The following is a 20,832-nucleotide window of genomic DNA, read 5'->3' as shown; positions in this document are numbered from 1 at the left end:
ATCTAGACCGTGTTAAGGCGAAAGCCTTTAATGCCTCATCGTAGTCGACAGAAAGTTGTTGGCAGAGGTGTCACGCTTTGCAGTTGGTCGAAATGGTTATGACGTCAGAATGCGCGGATTCGAAGTAATGGGGTCACCCACTAGAGTCAGTCACCCACGGATGACCGACGCCCCCTTTTAGAGCACACAACTAATAAAATAGTTGTCGTCCGCTCCGACAGGGGGCATAAGGCGTCCGTGGGTGACCCCATTACATACCTCATTACTGCCAACAGAGCCATGGATACAACCGAACTCATCGAAGCAGAGAGAGAGTCGTGCCTAAGAAGCAGTCAGAGTCGGCAGTCAAGTGTGTAGTTGTAATGTGTAGTCAAAATAAGCACTATTACAGCACAGACAGTCTCGCAGTCAATACCAAAGAGTGCGCCAAGGGAGGCTTTCACCCTGCAGCACTTTAGAGAGCCAAAGTGCCCCCTGAATTTTTTTAAATATAGTAGCTTTCAGAGCGCTGCTTCTAATACGAAATAATGGTAGTCGCTTTCGAGCCCAAAGAGTGCCACTTCTCAGGGCATGCAGGTTTAACTCTCCAATGCGATTTACTGAGTTCTGTTTCCACAATGTGGTCTGCCTTCACCATGGCTTTTAGCGGGTACAAGTAACTTGATGCTTTGCTACTGTGGACTTGTGGGTCTGTATGAACTGCAACTAACCAGAATTGGGCATGTGGCAACAACTTGTCCATCGTTGTACTGGGTAGCATAGCTTTTGTGGACATAAGGACGCCATCACCACGCTCTGTTGGAGCTCGTTCAGCAAACCTTTTCCTATGTATATAATTCTTTCCGCATCTGCCCTGATGCCAAATTCAACCAATAAAAAAATGTTTCCAAAAATAAGTTCATGAGGCAGATCACACCGCATAGAAAGTCACTACGTGGAAAGTTGTTTGGTGTACGGGGCTCGAGAGTAAACGCGATGCCTCCCAAGATGGCTGCCTCGCTATATCCAGAACGAAGCGTGAACGTAGTGTGGTGCAACGTTAATGGAACTCGGATGCTCGGATTTGCCAAGGTGGAGTCTATGGAGGATCAAAATCAATAAAAAGGCTCCATTCTGCATTTATTTTCGGAGAGAAATATCTCTTTAATTCGAGCAATGTCCCTATTTTCTGTGCCGTAGATCAGAAGGAGTATTACAAGTCTGCATTACTTCTTCGGGGCCTTCCCTTTTCTGTAAAAATAAAGCTACAACAACGAATTCAAAGCGCCTTGCTCCACTTTAATTAGTCGATTCCCGAAATTGGTTACTTGCATTATGTTCCTTTCTCATTTGTCTATACCGACACCATTGTACAAGATTATTTACCGATTATATTAGATTTAAGTGCAGTCGATATAAAATCACGATGATTACGAGCGCAGTACATTTCCTTAGCAGTGCCTCTGTTCGAAGTTAATCACCAAAAATATGTAGTCGTACTAGTTCTTCTAATATCTGTGCTGCATGAGCAGACCATGCTGTGTGTGGCTTTCATAGTTTGCACGAACGCCGTAGAGTCGTCTAAACTTGAGCGCAAAAAAAAAAAAAAAGAAACGGATTGTTCGGCGAGGAAAATGTAAGCACGAGGACGCTGGATTATGAGGCAGTGACTCGTGAGAAGCCGCGTCATGAACAAGCGCATCCGGAGGAACTGCTCCAGCCACGCACCGTTGAAGTCGACTGAATGTGAAATGCGCTTGGAGAGCTTTGACCGGCAGCAACCAACAAGATCATTGCCCTAGATCTTCTCCGTGTCTATGGCCAGCCCCTCGGCCGTCCCGGACTTGGTATAACCGATGAATATGCCTTTTATGGATACGCGTTTACTTTTATTTTGTCGAGTTTACTCCCATTTCTGTTTCCCTTTTGTATTCCCTATTATGTGTTGATGTTTTACCCCTCATGTAATACTCTCTAACTGAGGGCACTTGAGGATATCCTGAACAAATAAACAACAAATCTTTTGACCCGGCAGTGTCGCCGGATTGTAGCCGGCGTCCAACATGGCCTCGTGCGAGATCTCTAGAAGCAGCCTAGTCTGGGAGTTCAAAACGTCCGTAGCAACACAGAAACAACTGGACAACCGCTGTCTTTTCTGTGTTAGTTCTTGGTCGTACAAGTCTTTAACGTTGTCTAATGTTCTATTTCACGACACATTCATATACGTCATCCATTGGTGAGCGCCCTTTCCAAAGTACTGCTTCTTCCTTGGGTAGCTGAGGTCTGCAGTTTCGTGCAATGCAAGAGGAATCGCGTTATCAACGGCCTGAATCTAGAGCTACAAATACAGGAAACACGCAGGAAACCTCAATATACATATACAGTTACAAAAAGTACGCTGACAACGCTATCTCAAGTAATCCTCCGCAGATTACACTGAAGCTGATATTTTACGTTTAAAAGCGATCCTCGTTGCAAACTTGAGAAATACTATTCTGATTTCAGTGATGTCCTGAGCTTTTAAAAACAGACGTTCGTTCCTGACTATTGCATTTATGTCTCTTATGTACTGCTGGATGTAAATTTGTTTAAAGCTATCCGAATCAACTGCATGCAGACCACAGACCAGGATGCGACATGCGCCGCAACTGAGTGCGCTGCTCCTCTATGGAGAGGCACCATATTACTGGCAGTCGTTTGTACAACTAACTGCAGCGCTCCTACGGTTGCTCCAAGCAAACGTAGGAGCAATTGTAATCGAGCAATTGTAATCAGAGCAGTTCCACGATAGCTTGAAGAAAACGTAGAATTCCTCAGATTACGAGCTACCAGTGCTCTAAGCCAGGGGTTCTCAAACTGGGTTCCGCGGGCTGTCTTCTTGTGTTCCGCGAGAACCCCCACCGGCCCTGACCCGGCAGCTGATATGAGACTGGCTCTGAGTGCTACTGAGCCACGCTTTGACTTGCTCTTAAAAGGGAAGCAGTACGTACACCCATCACATTAGTATTTGTATTAATCTGTGCAATAAACATTTAACTTTTGCAACTCTCTCTTTGCAAAAATGCACTCGACAACATTGCTGGTAAGTGAAAGCAGGGGGCGGGGGGGGGGGTCCCTGGAACTTATTGAAGGCTTTTGGGGTTCCTCCAAGCAAAAAAGTTTGAGAACCCCTGCTCTAAGCAAACGTATAGGATTGCTCCGGTTTCGAACTACGCGTGCTCCAAGCACAAGCCATAGTAGAGTGCTATGATTCATCATCATCATCATCAGCCTGACTATGACCACTGCAGGACAAAGGCATCCTCCATACCTCTCAAACTAACCCAATTCTGTGCCAGCTGCGGCCACCCTATTACCGCAAGCTTAATCTTATCGGCCCACCTAACTTTCTTCCGCATCCTGCTATGCTTGCTTTCTCTTGGAATCCTGTCCGTTTCTCTTAACAACCATCGGTTATCTTGCCTCCGCATTACACGCCCTGCCCATGTTGATTTCTCGTTCTTGATTTCGGCTCAGGATGTCATAAACTTGCATTTGTTCCCTGACGAATTCTGTTCTCTTCCATTCCCTAAACGTTACGCTTATCTTCCTTTCCGTAGCTCTTTGCTTTGTCGTAAATTTAAGACGAACCTTTGTCGTTAGCCTCCACGCTTCTGCTCCGTAGGTGATTAGTAGTAAGATACAGCTGTTATACTATACTGTTCTCTTGAGAGATACTGGTAAACTGCTATTGATGACCTGACAGTACCTTGCAAATGCGCTCCCACCCGTTCTTGTTCTAGTTCTTTTACTCTCGTGACCCGGATCCAATTACCAGCAAAGACTGCTCCAAGAAATCGCTCACTTTATTCGTCGATGCCTTCAAAATTCTGTTCACCGTCCATGTACAACATTCTTGGACAAAAATTTTGAATATTAGGAAACTGAGAACTATCTAGATATATGCAGCTTTGCGGAAAAACGCTTGTTCCTTCTGGTACTGCTATCTAAGGTACTTTTACGGAAATATTGAAGGTAATGGTCCATTCTTCCGACATGTAGCAATATCCTTCTTTTACAGTTTTTCCATCGCTCGCATCGAGCAGTTAAGGCTGCCATAGAAAACCAGTGGGTAACGTTTTTGATGCACTCAGAAACGTTCATAGCAAAAAATTACAAGTCTGTTTACGTGAGATCCATGGATATATTGATTGTTTTGCTGAAATCTCATAACATACGGAAAAATTGCGATCTTAAGCTATATCCCGTTCAAACTGAAATTGTTCGGTATATTTTTGACAGCCACAGCCTACCGAAAATTTTATCGGTTATGCTGTACCATCCAGTTTACCGTAAACTTTGAGCTAATTGCGGGTTACGCTGTAGACCCCATTTTTTAAGTCAGCTGCGAGCAATTACTGCCAATGGCAGTTCATGTGCCCCTCGATACAGCGCCCCCCCCCCCCCTCAACTTAACCCCCGCCCCCTTCATCACTACGATAAAGTGCCTCTCCCTCCGAATTCTAAAAACGTGAAACCCTCAAGCCTGATCGCATGAACAGGCGTTACTCACCAACGTCGCGCTATTGTAAGGGACCCGAGTGCGCGAGGTTATTTAGAAAATGTCGCACGAATTGCTGCTTCGGAGCCATGCGCACACATATGAAAAGTCATGGACAAATTTTTACGCGATGCGGATTCACTGAAAAAAAAAATTTCTGCGTTGCCTCGCTAGCCGGTCAGAAGGTATTTATTCCAGCAGATGGAGTACGCATGTTCCTTCATGCTTGTGTACTTTTTACTGACCTCCTTTGCCTGACAGCGTAGAAAGGAAGTTTTATTGCGAAAGCAATACTGCTTGCACTTTTCTGCCATCGATGGAGGTTCATCCTTCGCTCCGGCGCAGCTGCGGCGCGCTACCACGTGACCGTGTGACGTCACGACAAGAGGAGAGCTGGGGGCCCAACTCGTCTCATCGATGGAGGCTCATCCTTCGCTCCGGCGCCGCTTGCGGCGCGCTACCACGTGACCGCGTGACGTCACGACAAGAGGAGAGCTGGGGGCCCAACTCGTCTCATCGATAGAGGCTCATTAATTGAATTAATTTAATTTATTAATAATTAAATTAAATAATTAATTAATTAATTTCTCTTAATGCCGAAGAAGAATCTATGAGTAGTGCGGAGCGATACAATCACAAGAGAAGAAAACGCCGTGCGGAAGAAACGCCGGAACAGAAAGAAGAGCGGCTTGCTAAAAGGAGAGTGCAGTATACAGCCAAGAAGAAAGAGCAGAGCATTGTGGTGATTCGGTGACATCCTGACGGTGACATCCTGGCTCAGCGACGTGAAGAACAAGAGATAAGAGTTGGCGAGTTCGAGACCGCTGCGCGTGAATTCGAGAAACGAAACTACCAGCAGAACCAAGCGCAGCCAGGTGTTATTGCTTTCGCAATCAGCCAGGCTTAACCAACCAAGCTAAGCCTTCAGGCATTTTTTTTTTCCGCAAGCCCGCATCCTGCAAACCTTCATTCATGGCTGTACCTCAAATCGGTAACAGCACAGTTATAACAGAGACGCGGGACACCAGGCATGGTACAACGCTACAGTAGAAAATCCTTACGCTCCGGCCGCAGCTCAAGCAAGCGCAGAACGCCGTATAACCGGCGAAGAGCAGTTTTCTTCGCTACCCCCTGCATGCTGGGAGCAGTCGGTGGCCACGTCGGAGGCGTGTGGCTTTAGAAAAGAAAACATCTTTTTCATCTTCGTTTCATGTCTGCGAGGTCCACGATTGCGTCTAACGTGAGTGCCCTGGTAAGAAAAAAAATCTTTCTCTTCTTTTTTTGGTGGCACGGGGATCACCGAGCCGTAGAAGTTACCATAAATATAGCGTTTCGCTTTGTCACTTACACAGTGGCGAAAACTGGTTCTCTGTATGAGTTGCACAGCAGTTGCTTCCGAAATAGCGTATACTAAATCGCCTGTTTGAGGCGTTGTAACCTTAGCACCGGCCAAGAGATAATCAAAACATGAAAAGGACCCCCGCTGAAACCTCCCCTTCATCGGTCACTCATTACTGCTTGTAAGTTTTATAGAGGTAGATTTATGCGTTTAGAGCGCACGTTTGGCGCAGGAACGGAGAGATATTCGTCAGAAAGAGGGACGGAGAGAGCGTGCTGCACGTGCACAAAGAAAGAAACTTGGACGCGATCGTGGAGCTCTTTCGAGGACGGGTCAGTTGCGTAGCCTCTATGTTATTCTTCATTACTTAATTACTTCCTGAATCGACCTTAAAATCTGGGGGGGGGGGGGGGGGGGGTTGCTTTATTGGTTAAAAGGGCTATGACATGTGAGGAATACTGTCTGATTTTACTTGCACTGACAAGAAGGACTACGAGGTTATGTCTAATTATCAGCAGGCAGCTTATAGCTGTCGTATATTGTTCCCCAGACTCGGGGTTGTATTCCCGTCCCCTTGACGTAGTGGTTGATGGACACTTGAAAAACTCGTTTCATTGCCGCTCTTTTTCCTTTTTTTTTCCCTTTGTTCCGCTCCCGAAGTGTAGGGTAGCCTACTGGGCATCGCCTGGTTAACCTCCCTGCCTTTCCGTCGATTTCTTTCTCTCTCTCTCTCTGTCCCCCAGATGGAAACTGAAATAGCTTTTTAGTTTTCTTGAGTATCTTCTCAGTTTTGCGGACAAAAATAAGCTCAGTGTTGTTTTGAGGGGTGGCTATAATATAAATGTATTTACCGATATTCCAGCAAAAATGAATTAGGGCAGGTAATTTAACAGTTCTGATGTAAGAACATCATAAAAATTCCCACCTGAGTTACCGGTACCTCGGATTCATTAATTGACATGTTCGTAAGAGATATGCACAGGCCTGGAGGTAAAGCAGTAGTAGTATGTACCGATATAAGCGATCATTGTCATATATTGTCTCTTCTGAACAATGCAACGATAAAATATAAGCCAGAACAAAGATTGTTTCAACAAATATCAGACAGTACCGTGAGCACATTCAGACAAAAACTATGCGATAGAAGTTGGGAATAAATTTTTCAGGAAAGCTTCGGCCTATAAACAGTAAATAAAAAACAATGTCAATTATATAACAGCACTGGCTTTTTTTTACAGAAGAACAAATTGCATTATTACGCCTGTAAGCCAGAGATATGGAACCAATCAGTATGGTGCACAAATTACAGAAAACAAACGATAAGGTGTAGACTTCGAAACTTGTTGAATATGCTATGCTGACATGGACTTCAAACAGAACGAGCGTCAAAATATAACGTAAGATCAGTTTTATCCGCTACCAGTCCTAGTTATTTTTGACAGCTTAAATACAAAATTTCCTGCAGAATGAATGTTTTTCCTCGGCACATCTTTCTTTTTTAATTCGAAGACTTGCCATATGGCATAAAAAGAGGCTGTCGGTAAGCTAAACAGGTCGTGAAGGCTTCTCTTCCAGAAACCTGAGTAGGCTGACTTGTTTTCCCTAGCAACTCTCTTACTGGAATGGAATTTGTGCCTGATGTTTTTTTGCGCAATTACTGAACTCAAGAGAGAAATCATTCCTTTGTTTTCTTTCCCGCACAAACAGAGAACATTTTTTGTTTCGAAATATCCCCCTTCATGTCGGAGTTCTCTGCAAATGTCACCTTTTTGTGGAAGGCTTCTCAAGAAACAATTTTCATTCATTCAATCTTGGCTTCTGGATTGATCATGAAACCAATAATCATTACTTTTTTGTAGAGTACGCCGCCCTTCTAGTGTGGATGCTGCCCTTTGTCGCAGTGGTATGTTCACATTGCATTTTCTTTCTTTTTTTTTTTTCTGGCGGGAGGGGTGGGGGGGTGGGGGGACGTGGACGTCAATCCGGTCACTCAGTTTTTTTCCCTACTTCCCCCATTACGTCTGAGATGGAAAATAGTTTATGGAGGGTTTAACGTCCCAAAGTAAATCAGGCTATGAGGGACGCCGTAGTGAAGGACTCCGGAAAATTCGGCCACCTGGGGTTCTTTAACATACACTGACATAGCACAGCACACGGAACTCTAGAATTTCGCCTCCGTCGAAATTCGACCGCCGCGGCCGGGATCAAACCCGCGTCTTTCGGGTCAGCAGCCGAGCACCATAACCACTGAGTCACTGTGGCGGCTAGAGGGATGAAAAATAAAGGCGTTATTATGCAGAAGCATTGCATGGCTCACCAGCAACGCAATCCGGCGGCCCTGACCAAGGAAAGTAGTATGAAAACCTCCCGACGTCACCACGGTCTCACATGCCGTCAGCAGTAGACCATAAGACAGTAATGAGTGATCACAGGATGAAGCAAAGACATTAGACGAGACAATAGCAGTTAGTGATAAGGATAGTTGGCGATTTTTACAGCTAGTGATAGTGACAGTTTTAGTGACGTACAGTTATAGTGATAGTTTGGAATGATAAAGGACGTTACGAAATAATGATTAGGGTCTTTAATCGCAATGGCAATAAGGCAATAGGGCATCACAGGCCTTTATGGTAAAGGAGGCCTTTAGGTCAGATGCCTTTAGGTTAAGGCCTTTATTGTAATGGCCTTTAGGCCAAAGATTGCTTTCGCATTCACAGCACGTAGGGACCTTGGGTGCCCACCGTAACTTTTTATCATCATAACGTCGTCGTCCGCGGTTTCAAAATGACTAGAAAGAAGTTGAGAGCCATTGCCTTCGAAGGATTTCAGAGCCGTTTAAAAGGCTTTTTCTTCAGCCTTCGATCCTGAGTACCCGCTCTCCACAAGACATTGAAGTCATGCAGTGAAGTGTTAAAACCCCCGCCGTGATTGTAAGTCATGCGGAGAAGCCCCCCAAAACGGTTACTTGCGCCGAAATTGTCTCAGCGTGCCCTCTTTCACAGCAGCCCGTATCGGCTTTAGCTAATAAACAGGGCTAATTTTGCGGAGCCACCACGGTGGCTTAGTGGTTATGGCACTCGGATGTTGACCCGGAAGACGCGGGGTCGATCCCGGCCGCGACGGTCGAATTTCGATGGAGACGAAATTCTAGAGACCCGTGTACTGTGCGATGTCAGTGCGCGTTGAAGAACCCCAGGTGGTCGAAATTTCCGGAGCCCTTCATTACGGCGTCCATCATAACCTGAGTCGCTTTGGGACGTTAAACCCCAATAAACCAAATCAATTGTTCGGAACATATCACTCCATGTCCCCTGCGACATTATATCTTCAATAAGCGTGTTCTAGACGCTGAAGCCAATACGGTGCGCAGGCTCACATATTCGGCTTGTGTATGTATTACTTAATTCGGTGGTGTCAGGGGCGCTCGATGCGCGTGTTCAAGGCTTCCTCGAGGCACATCGGGAGCAAACTAAACGCTTGCTGGGTTGTCCTTTGCATGCATAGTGGCAGGTAAACATGTTTAAATGCGAAAGCAGCAGTCAATGTCACCTACGGCTGTAACGAAGCAACGTCTACAGCGAATAAACCATGGGCCCCTGTGACTTTCTTATAATAAGGATAAACTGTATTTTGATACCCTTTGAGCGGAACTTGTCGCTATTTTCTTATGCTGCACTCGACTGTCTAAGCTTACCCATTTTTGCGAGCCCTCGGCCAACTTGAATCAGCGAGCTAAAGTGCGTATGCTCGCTTTTTCTATCTCGGCCTGATACATAAAACCACTAGCCATCGTTGCCTATACACCACTTGCTGGGCACGGTAGTCTCAAGATTTTTCGATACTCCACACAATCAATATATATTTTTGATCGCCAAGAATCACCAATGCAACAGTGCAGCAAAAGCAAAAACAGAGAGAGATTTGATTTGATTTATGGGGTTTAACGTCCCAAAGCGACTAAGGCTATGAGAGACGCCGTAGTGGAGGGCTCCGGAAATTTCGACCACCTGGGGTTCTTTAACGTGCACTGACATCGCACAGTACACGGGACTCTAGAATTTCTCCTCCAAAGAAATTCTAGCCGCCGCGGCCGGGATCGAACCCGCGTCTTTTGGGCCAGCAGCCGAGCACCATAACCGCTCAGCCACCGCGGCGGCAAAAACAGAGAGAGAGAGGTGATGCGTAAGCAATAATCTTCTCCCTACGTTCCCTGTCGCACAACGCACACGACTTCTTTGCGCTGCGGAATGCGGCCTGCCCCGCTGGCGCACGTGGGAATCCCTGCACGCTGTCGTGCCGGCGCCCACATTTCGCTGGCGGGCCTGTCTAAACAAGCGCTGCGCGCTCGCCGACGCTCAAAGCAGGCCCAGACTTTCTCGGACAAGTCGCGACATGCAGCGTGACTCATCCCGCCGGCGCGGCGCCGACACGGACCCTTCCTCCCCTCCGTCGGTGCGAATTCCTCCGACGCTCGCCGGCTCTCGACCATTGGTCTAATTTGAACGGTGGCCAGTGATTGGAGGATTTGAACGGCTGGCGGCCGTAACCGTTACCAGCGGCTATAAAAACGGAGCCGCGCTGAACCCGAGCAGCAGACGGGCAGCAGAAGAGCCATCACGCCGGAGCTACGCTCGCCGCCGGGGCCGCCCTTCTGTGTGCCTGCCCGTGGTGCTCTTGACCCTTGTATCATGTAAAAGCCCTTGTACATACTGTACATAAAGTTCATTTGACTCACCGTCGCCTCGACCGTTTCCTGGCTCGGACCACCAGTCCCAACAGTGGTGGCAGCGGTGGGATGCCACAGGCCCAACAACGCCTGCAAATTGAGGCTTTTCTCAGAGCGACGAGGTTCACGCACCGTCAGCGTTTAGCCACCATAGAAACAAAGAGATAGCATATCCAAAAAGACTAAGTGACGCAGTGAAGCCTCACTGCTCTCATCATCTGCTGTCCAGAAGGAGAATCCGTTGACCCCTCTCAGTGCATGCTCACCCAACATTATACACCGACACATGTCCCTGGTGCTAGGCCCGCCCTAGACTCTTCCACATTTCGTGGGGATGTAGAGCCAAACCAAACAATCTGCAGACGGAAAACATGTCTGTTGAGTGGCGGGAGGCGCTGCTGACCAGCGATAACCCGGAGGACCAACGGGCCCTCATACAACAGGTCCGCAGGGCAGCTCAAGCCAGTGGAGCCCTGGAATAAGGACCCCACCCACAAGCCAGAACAGCTCCCCTTCTTTTCAGTAAAGTTTTTCCCCTCCTCCTCCTAGCACCGATGTGTTCAGAGGCCATTGGAATCTCTAGGTTTGGTTTGGTTTAGGGGGTTTAACGTCCCAAAGCGACTAAGGCTATGAGAGACGCCGTAGTGGAGGGCTCCGGAAATTTCGACCACCTGGGGTTCTTTAACGTGCACTGACATCGCACAGTACACGGACCTCTAGAATTTCTCCTCCAAAGAAATTCCAGCCGCCGCGGCCGGGATCGAACCCACGTCTTTCGGGTCAGTAGCCGAGCACCATAGCCACTGAGCCACCGCGGCGGCTTGGAATCTCTAGGCCGGATGCTTTGTTTCCGGCTGTACCAGCGGCGCGCCGTTACGTTCGGTTTGTTGCTCGGTCCCTTCTGGCGGCCATCCGATTCTATGTCGATGCTCTTCGAGGGCTCGACTAATTGATGTCGCAAGAATTAGTGCCCGGTAGGTTATGCATCGGAAGAGCTGCAAACATTTTCCAAGGAAGTGGACGATTAATGCAGCGGTTGTGATGCAGCCAGCCACGATCCGGCACTACTTGGAAGCGTGAGGTCCGCGCAAGAAAAGAGACGCGCGTATCCGGGCTTTATCTCGCAATGCGTGTGTTTGTTTTCAGGTACAAGGTGCAAACAAGCCGGCCCACTCGAGAGGCACTTGACGAGACAACAGGGCGCCCCAGCGCACAATCAGCCGTAGGCGCCGACCCATCTCGTTCGCTGAGTGCCGGCGGCTGCCGCCACTAATCGGGTGTCGTCCGATTCGGCCGACGCCGATTTCCAAATCCATTGTCAGACTGTATCTCCGATCAACTTACTGCAGCTCTCGTCACCGCTCTTGCAAGCCGCGAACGACACGAGCCGCGACAGGAGGGGTCCGCGCTGGCTGCCGTGGAGAACGTCCGCCGCATAATAAGAGCCTTTCAAGATTGGGCTGTTTAAAAATGGAGGATTTCTATATAGTGCGTTTATGTTTGACAGATCGGGTAGAGAAATATAAAGAAAAAAATAGCCACCATACTGGCATCTGTCACCACCCCACTTCAAAAACATCCATCTATCCATCCATCCAGCGGTTAAGGCCACTTTCCCGTTTATGCGGCCTCGGTGTCAATGGGATAACACATCAGGCGTAGCGCACCACATTGTTTGATCAGAACAGAGTTATATCACGCATGACGCCATAAAAATGCGCCTAGAAGGTTGCCCAGAATGCCGCTCACTGATTGGTCTGAACACGAAAACGTCACACTTGATATAACGAGGCATTGACTATAGTGCTTATCCAATGGTAGTAATGCGAGTGTAGCTACACGAATGCAACAGACAGCCTATCCACACCTACCCACAGTTATTAAGTACTCGAAGTGGCACCGGCACTGCGCACCACCACCGCCGTCGCTGAAATTTGCACGACCACAGGCTAAACGTTCGGCGAATTTTCTCTGCGCCGAAACCTTCTCCCTCTCCTGTATTTATACTGCTGCAACATCTTTGAAGACAGCCTGAGGCAGGGCCCGCGCACCGACGCCACGATCTATAGTCCAGCTGTAGACGGCTATGGAGAACAGCGCAAGGACGTAGACACAGAAACATGCGCAGGGCTTCAATGACCTTGTGTTTGTCCTATATATGTGTAGAAAATGTTGCCTGTTTAACTTCGCTATCATTCAGCATTAGATTTACTGGTTAGACGGGCAGATGTCTCAACGATAGGCTTCGCGGGCATTATTATGTCACTGCAAAGAAGCCAAGTCGTTCAGGAATTAAGTGCAGTGATAGCGCATGTGCACCTTATGGTGACCAGTCTATGAACTGGCACTAAAGAATACGAGCAAGCTGACCTGGGGGAACTTTGAAGAGCCCCGAATAAAAAAAAAAGAAAAACTAATGATACATGAGCACGCCATCCATTGCATTGTCACAGAAGGAAGTAATGCGCGTTTCTTGATGTGGTTTCCGGAGACGAAAGAAGACAAGCTCAGTACAGTTGCAGCGTGATGTGACGAAGCGTTGTTTGTAGTAGCGGCTAGCATGCCAGGCATAGCTAGCCGGATGTTGGGCACGAGTTCCACTCAGTCAGAGGTGAAAATTAACGAAGTAGGGAAGCCAGGAGTGTGATGAGACGGCGGTAATTCTGCATAAGCTGCATAGTTTTGCGAATTGAGGTATTGCTCCGCTGGCGTACACGGCTCTGCAGATTTCCGCCTGCTAGCTAAGCACTGTTTGTTCACTATCATCATCAACTTAGAGCGCTTAGTCGATTAGGTATGTTAATCAACTGCATGAGGACACTGACATGAAACAGTGCATGGGCGTCGCGAAAATTGAGTAGCAGCTCCGCGATGATTGAGTAGCAGCTCCATCGCTGACATCGACACCACATGGTGCCCCATCCTCGCGCTCTATCCAGCGCGACAACCTAACGATATGTCAACCCATTTCTTAGAGGTAAGCGCCCACTTGCGTTTCGGTGTGTCGGCTATCTCATTTGAGTTGGTTTGGGTTGGTTTATGGAGTTTAACGTCCCAAAGCGACTCAGGCTATGAGAGACGCCGTAGTGGAGGGCTCCGGAAATTTCGACCACCTGGGGTTCTTTAACGTGCACTGACATCGCACAGTGCACGGGCCTATTGAATTTCGCCTCCATCGAAATTCGAACGCCGCGGCCGGGATCGAACTCGCGTCTTTCGGGTCAGCAGCCGAGCACCATAACCACTGAGCCACCGCGGCGGCCACATTTTTAAGTTGAGTTACTTCTTTGTTGACAATAGCAGCTTATTGTACAAGCACAGCTCCAAGTAATACCCTTTGTACGTCAATTACTGGTAAATAAACTAGCCACCCTAACAAAAACGTCGAGATAGTATTTAAGTGACTTTTGATTACACAGGACTTGCTACAGTAAACCACTGAAAAAAATAGTCAGTGATTAATTTCTCGAAAATAATATAGTAATAAATGAACCCCTTAAAAATTCCGCCGAATTTTAAGAAACCAAAAACCGCAAAGTCCAGCCTCTACATATACCATACTCTACCAAATCTAACCGTACAACACCATACCAAAGAACGTTCTGCTTGAGCGTTTCCTTCATATTTTTTGCGCCCATTTAGCAGCTCTCCTTTTTTTCTGCTTTTTTTTTTCTCTTCGTTTCATATAGCATGGTGCAGGTGACAATTTCGCCTGTAACTTTTGAACGGCACTAGGTAGAATCCTAACTCTTCTTTAAAAAGGAAGAAGAACGTTGGCGGTTATAAAGAAAAATAAAAATTCAAAACGTTATTCTTTAAGAAAATTCCCATTTCAAGAGTGTCGTCATACCTTAAAATAGCCTAGGAAGAAACAACTCGTTCACCCCCCAACACCCCTTTTGACACTGCACAGCGTCCAGCAACAGGGAAAAATGCTGTAAAGCGTGCCCAATTATAGAGACATTTAGCATACCACAGGTCTATTAGCGAAAACTTATACCGGTTTACCGGACGCCGGTCGCGCATGCGCAGTGGCCTCGGCTCACCCCACCCATGCTACCGCGCATGTGCAGAAGAGGGTCCGGTAGACCGGTACACGTCTCCGCTAATACGCCGCCGGCATACGAAAAGCTTCCGTAACAAGCATTTATCTCTCATCGCAGCTAACGCAGGCCCTTCCTACACCAGTATTTAGTTGTAGAGGGAAGTGCTCGCCCACTTGGTCGGCTTTTGTTGAGATATGCGAATTCCGCGTGCGCCAACCTGATAGCTGCCTTACAACCGCTTGCAGAGACCGGCTCAATCGTTAAAGTTATTGCTGGCGGGTGTGTAAACCCTGCTGCCCGTAACAAAGGATGTTGAATATCTTTTGCGGCCAGTACACTGGAGTGAATCTGGTTGCTGCGAATCGTCGTAACGAAGTACCCTCCAAAATGATTGCTTGACTTTGGCGCCGTGGGAGCAGTGTTCCTGACATGCCTGCGACGGAGTTGAACTTGAGCATAACTCTGCCTCCAGGCTGAAATTCACAACGTCACAGCATAGCAAGACGGTTTGTCGAGAAAAAAAAAATGATAACTGCGCCCATTTTACTAACTTCGATTAGTCAGGTTTGACTTCTGATATTGCAGCCTTCAGAAAATCTATACCTAAGGAAGCTTAGATGGGGCTCTGGAATGAGGGACACGGGAATCCGGACTTTCCGGAGTAGGTTTACAAGGTAGAATTCCTCAAGCAACATGCGAAAAATTTCTCTCTCGAAAGTTTCTCAGAACATATAACCGCGCGCTTGCCTCCAAGTTCCAGCCCTTCGATTGGCTCAAACAGCAGAAAGGAAATTTTCCCTGAGGGTCCTCTACAGATTCAGGTATAGTCAGTGCTCTGTGTCTATCAGAATTGAGTGGGGCGGTTAGCAAGAATACAGGACAGGATAACAAGAGCCAGTCGACAAATTGCTTATGAATAACAGAGCGCCACGTTGCGAACGCCTAATGTATAGGCAACAATTTAAAAAAAAACCTGGCCTGATCAATTCATGTTCCCAACTGTCTTGAGTTGCGGTTTAAAATAATGTCAAGATCTACTCCGTAAGCGAGAGCCCTCGTGTGACAAAAGCAAAGACGCTCGCCGTGCTGTCCATATGATGTCACCTTTCTTGTTTTTTTGTTTTCTACTGATGGTGACACTATACCTGACGAAAGTAATTTGTTAGGCTCACGTGTATCCGGTGTTGCTGAATGGCAGCCTCAGTTCTCTACTTTACGCAATAATACCTGTGGATTCTTAACTTATTACTGTAAGCCGAAGTTCGAGGTTCAAATCTAAAAGAAAACAGATAAACATATGCCGTATTTATGCTTTGAAGTTCGGTTTTAACCGACAAAGATCAGTATCCTTGAGATGTACGCCACAGCTTGCTAGCCATTGAGCACGGATTAAAAACTGTCACAAGTGAGAATTCGCAAAGTGCGGAAGCAGCTTTATGTTTTGAGAAAGTGCTCCCTTACTTCATACGCCGGGAACAGACGGCGAAGCTCCACGAGCTCGTTATTCTTCGTCTACACTAGCGGATAACGCCTTCAGCTGTCGTCACCTTATCCGAGCCTTTACCTGACTATACGAAGGTTTTTTTCGGGGCATGCAAGGACACTTACAACGTTTGTAACCGTATCAATTAATGCTTCTTTTTTGGGTGAGTTGGTGCATAATGATTTAGTACAAAGTTATAGCGCTAACATGGACAACCACAAGAAGGCGGCACATATACACAAGCGCTAGTAAAATCCGGCAGCAGAATCAGTTGACAGTTAGCGTTTGTGTATGTGTGCCGTCTCCTTGTGGCTGTGTATGTTTGCGCACCCGTGTTCGAACCCGACCGCGGCGGCCGCGTTTCGATGGAGGCGAAACGCAAAAGGCGCCCGTGTGCTGTGCGATGTCAGTGCACGTTAAAGGTCCCCAGGTGGTCCAAATTATTCGGGAGCCCTCGACTACGGCACCTCTTTCTTCCTTTCTTCTTTCACTCCCTCGTTTATTTCTTCCCTTACGGCGCGGTTCGGGTGTCCACCGAGATATGATAGACAGTTACTGCGCCATTTCCTATCCTCGAAAACAAATTTCCACAAATCAATTTTCCACCATCTTTTCACGATATCACAAACCATTATAAATTGGAAAGGCACAAATTTCCACCACCTAGCAAAACGTTGGATAAGGCACAAGAGACTACCTGGAGGAGACTCCAAACGAAGTCCTTTCTTAGCCCCTATTTATCTGCAAAAATGTACCCGAATGACTAACTCCGAGGGCAGATTCTGTGGCGAAACAGCCACGTGTCAACACATATTATGGCAATGTAAAAAGAACATCCACCCGAGGATATTTCCTTGTGCAGCATATTTCCTTGTGGGTATCCGAGTAAAATTTTTCTGCGTAGACCCTATAATTTACAAATAATTGTTAAAAAACGCTGCTCGCAGTGGCTCGCAACCGATTAGGACACCTCACCGCGCATCCCCTATTGCGACGACGTCAATGGTCATTCTGGGCAAGCCTTCTCGTTGGGCGCTCCCAGCTGGCGAGGCGTTCCTCCGCCGGCCTCAACCACTCGTTCCCACCGCTCGGCTACCGACGCGCGCCGGGGGCGGATATTGCTGACGCGCCGGCGACACGCGGATTACTAGCCGTGGCCATGGTAGCCAACGTTACTATATGTCAACTGAAAGGACATGACCAGTAGCCATACCTTCAACATACGCAGACGCGTGACATGGAAGGCGCGAGTTTCACAAAGTCGCCGGAAAGGGTTAGCCAACTTTCGAGCGCGGCTGTGGGTTCTCTGCTGCGTTCAAAAGTGTATTATTTGGCTCAGACGTTCACAACAAAACGTTCTAGCGATTGAACGAGTTTATATACCACGCTCGAAAAGTGTTGCTGGACCCCTGTGATCAGACTACTACCGTGCCTTTCCTTTCCTTGAAACTATTTACTAGTAAACTGTACGCTGACGGGAATACACTGGCTTCGACAGAGCGAGCTCGCCCGAGCCTCGAGATATGTTATGAACCAAGTGTGAAACGACACGCAGGCGATACTGCTATCTTTGGGTTTCCCGAGTTAGGCAAGCGGTGTTAATTTTTGTCTTTGAAACGTGAGAGCACTCACATGCGAATGTTATCAGGTGACGGCTCGCGAGCCCATTCGCCCTTCACATGTCTGCGGGCCCTGGCCTCTCGCCTACGTGCAGCGCCCCAGAGGAGTTTTCAAAACCATGTCCAAGTCCATGGATTTAACTTTTGAACTTCCAGAAAATTCCTCGCTACAGCTCTTAGATTTAAGGTTGTTTTTGACATGACAAGCGAAATATGTTTAGCCTCCACGCCGCGTTCAAGGAAAGCTGATTTATCATATCATTCCACACATTCAAAACTTGTTAAGCGTGGTATCGTTTCTTTGTCGTTATATCCGCGCTTTCAAAGTCGCGCATATTTTCACAAAGAGGAAAAATGCGAATCTTGGCGTAGTGTAATGAGTAACACTGCTGAAAACACGGTCACCGTAAAATTTTCGACAACGCCAGGATTAAGATACTACGGCTAACCCGCTAAAAATGTTTTTCGTAGACCATGGTTTAGAGGGTTTAACGTGCTTCCTACGCTTCCCACGCTTCAAATGATGCCCAGTCCATGACCCCCTGCGCTGCTCCATCTGTGGTTTTGCCGTGAGTAATCTGCCAACAACACTCTTGTTTATTTCTAGGCCCGACTGATTCCCGAAAGTAAGCCCTGGCACCATTACTTCTTTCCAAATACCTTTCAGTACTTCATACCTGCTGTATCCCAATAGTGATTATGATTCCTTATCGCGGCATTTCTACGCCATTTCCCACTAACAGTCTTTTTGTACTTTTTCCATGTGCCCCACCGCGGTGGCTGAGTGCTTACGGCGCTCGGCTGCTGGCCCGAAAGACGCGGGTTCGATCCCGGCCGCGGCGGCTGAATTTCGATGGAGGCGAAATTCTAGAGGCCCGTGTACTGTGCGATGTCAGTGCACGTTAAAGAACCCCAGGTGGTCGAAATTTCCGGAGCCCTTCACTGCGGCGTCCCTCATAGTCATAGTTGCTTTGGGACGTTAAATCCCAATAAACCAAACCAAACTTTTCTATGTACATATCTCCTTCATTTACCCATACCCGGAGATACTTGTATTTTGTCACCTTCGGCATATTACCGCTGAATAACATCAAGTCTGACTTATTTGCGCTAAATGTGAAGCCTAGTTTAGTTTAGTTTAGTTTAGTTTATGGGGTTTAACGTCCCAAAGCGACTAAGGCTATGAGAGACGCCGTAGTGGAGGGCTCCGGAAATTTCGACCACCTGGGGTTCTTTAACGTGCACTGACATCGCACAGTACACGGGCCTCTAGAATTTCTCCTCCAAAGAAATTCTAGCCGCCGCGGCCGGGATCGAACCCGCGTCTTTTGGGTCAGCAGCCGAGCACCATAACCGCTGAGCCACCGCGGCGGCAAATGTGAAGCCTAGGGCGTCCCCTTCCTCTCCCCAAATATTAATCAGAGTTTGTAAATATCCATATCTCTCAGCTAATGATACAATATCGTTTGCATACATTAAACACGGGAGCCGCAGTTTTACGAACATTTCTTTTAATTTGTGTGAGACATTATAACCCAGATTACTTTCTGAACAGCAAACGGAGAAGCAACACTCTGCCTTAACCATAAGTGTACTTAAACTGCTGTCGTGTCATTTATGCCTTGCCATATGCAATTAGAAGTCTATTATCTCGAACTTCCTTTAGTAACACCATTATCTCATGACCGATGCCTTCCTCTTCAAGTATGCTAAACAGGAGCTGCTTATTTACGGTACCATACGCACCGCTGCTGTCCAGGAAGGCTCGGTCTGTTCTCCGCCTTAGACATTTCTGTGCATTGTGTAAGCACGAAAAGACTGTCGCCTAAGCGCCTACCTCCTCTGAAACCGGTCTGAAGTTCTCCCGGTATCTTATTACTATATATCCATGTCTTCATTTTATATTTTCCTGTCTGCATTGCCAGCCTGCAAGTAAATGACGTCATTGAAATCGGTCTGAAGGCTTTCATGCCGGTCTTATCCCATTTCCACCTATAGATCAAATTCATTCTATTCTGTCGCCAGCTGTCAGGAATTTTCTTGCACGATACGACTGTTTCTAATGCTTTTGATAGCGATTCCTTGCTGTTTGAACCAGCATCGTAAATTTGCTTGTTCGGAATTTCGTCTGTCCTTGCTGTTGGGCATTATTAGCCTCCGCCTTGCTGCAGTTTAAATAGTTGAGATCGTAACTCCTTTCGGTGATGTTGTCTTGTGCTGCTTCTCACGCATTCTAGATGATTGCCTTACTGTCGCTCCAAAGTGACTCAGCTATAACCGATCTAATATATTTCAAAGAATCATCCCCCTTCTAGACAGTTTCCGTCAGCATCTTGAATCATTCTTTGATTCTTCTTACCAAGGAAGCTTATGTGGTTCGAGAATTTTCATCCTAATTGCACCAAGAACTTCATTCATCCAGCGATCACTCAATGCTTTATTTTGCCCTGGACGAGCATCTGTGCTTCCAGACTATTTTGGCGATATAATTCTCATTTTTTGTCCATTTCGTCTTGAGAAAGCTTCGCCTTCTCTCGGAGCCATTCGTCATCGTTCGATGGCCTCCTCCAGTTCCTTATTCCACCAGCTTCGTGGCTTCCTCTGTCCATTTGGCGGTTCGCCACTTTTATTACTTGTGTTTGTTTTGTTCTCATGAGCCATTCTAATTCATTATAATCCCGCATTTCCAGTGGGCGCTGCTCTATTTCTTCCACAATGTTACTATTTGAGCTATTTGTTTATCATTTAAATGTTCCTTTCCATTCAATTCTCACTAAGGCGGAGCACAAGGTCCATCGAACTAGCAAGGTCGACCTTGCCAGGTTATCTGCATAAAAATGCTGGAAGCCTACTCCTCTATCGAAGTAGGTAGACTGCGTCACCAAAGCGCACAGTCTCTCTAACATGCGACGGTACCCGGTAAGGGTAAGGAAAGTCACCCCAGTAAAGATAATGGCAGCGAATTGGCGAGGATCTGCCCAGCCTCCTGTATCGTTGCAGCGGCGTCCGCAGGGTCCGGCGCCTCTGTGTTTCCCGAGAAAGATGTCTACGCAGGGGTGGCGATAACGCGGCCGTCACGTGTCCTCCTCTTCCACCTGTC

This window comes from Amblyomma mixtum, chromosome 5, assembly GCF_055824585.1.
Source record: "Amblyomma mixtum isolate Tamu chromosome 5, ASM5582458v1, whole genome shotgun sequence".
Lineage (NCBI taxonomy): Eukaryota > Metazoa > Arthropoda > Arachnida > Ixodida > Ixodidae > Amblyomma > Amblyomma mixtum.
The sequence above is the reverse complement of the archived record's forward strand: the minus strand, read 5'-3'. Positions refer to the sequence as shown.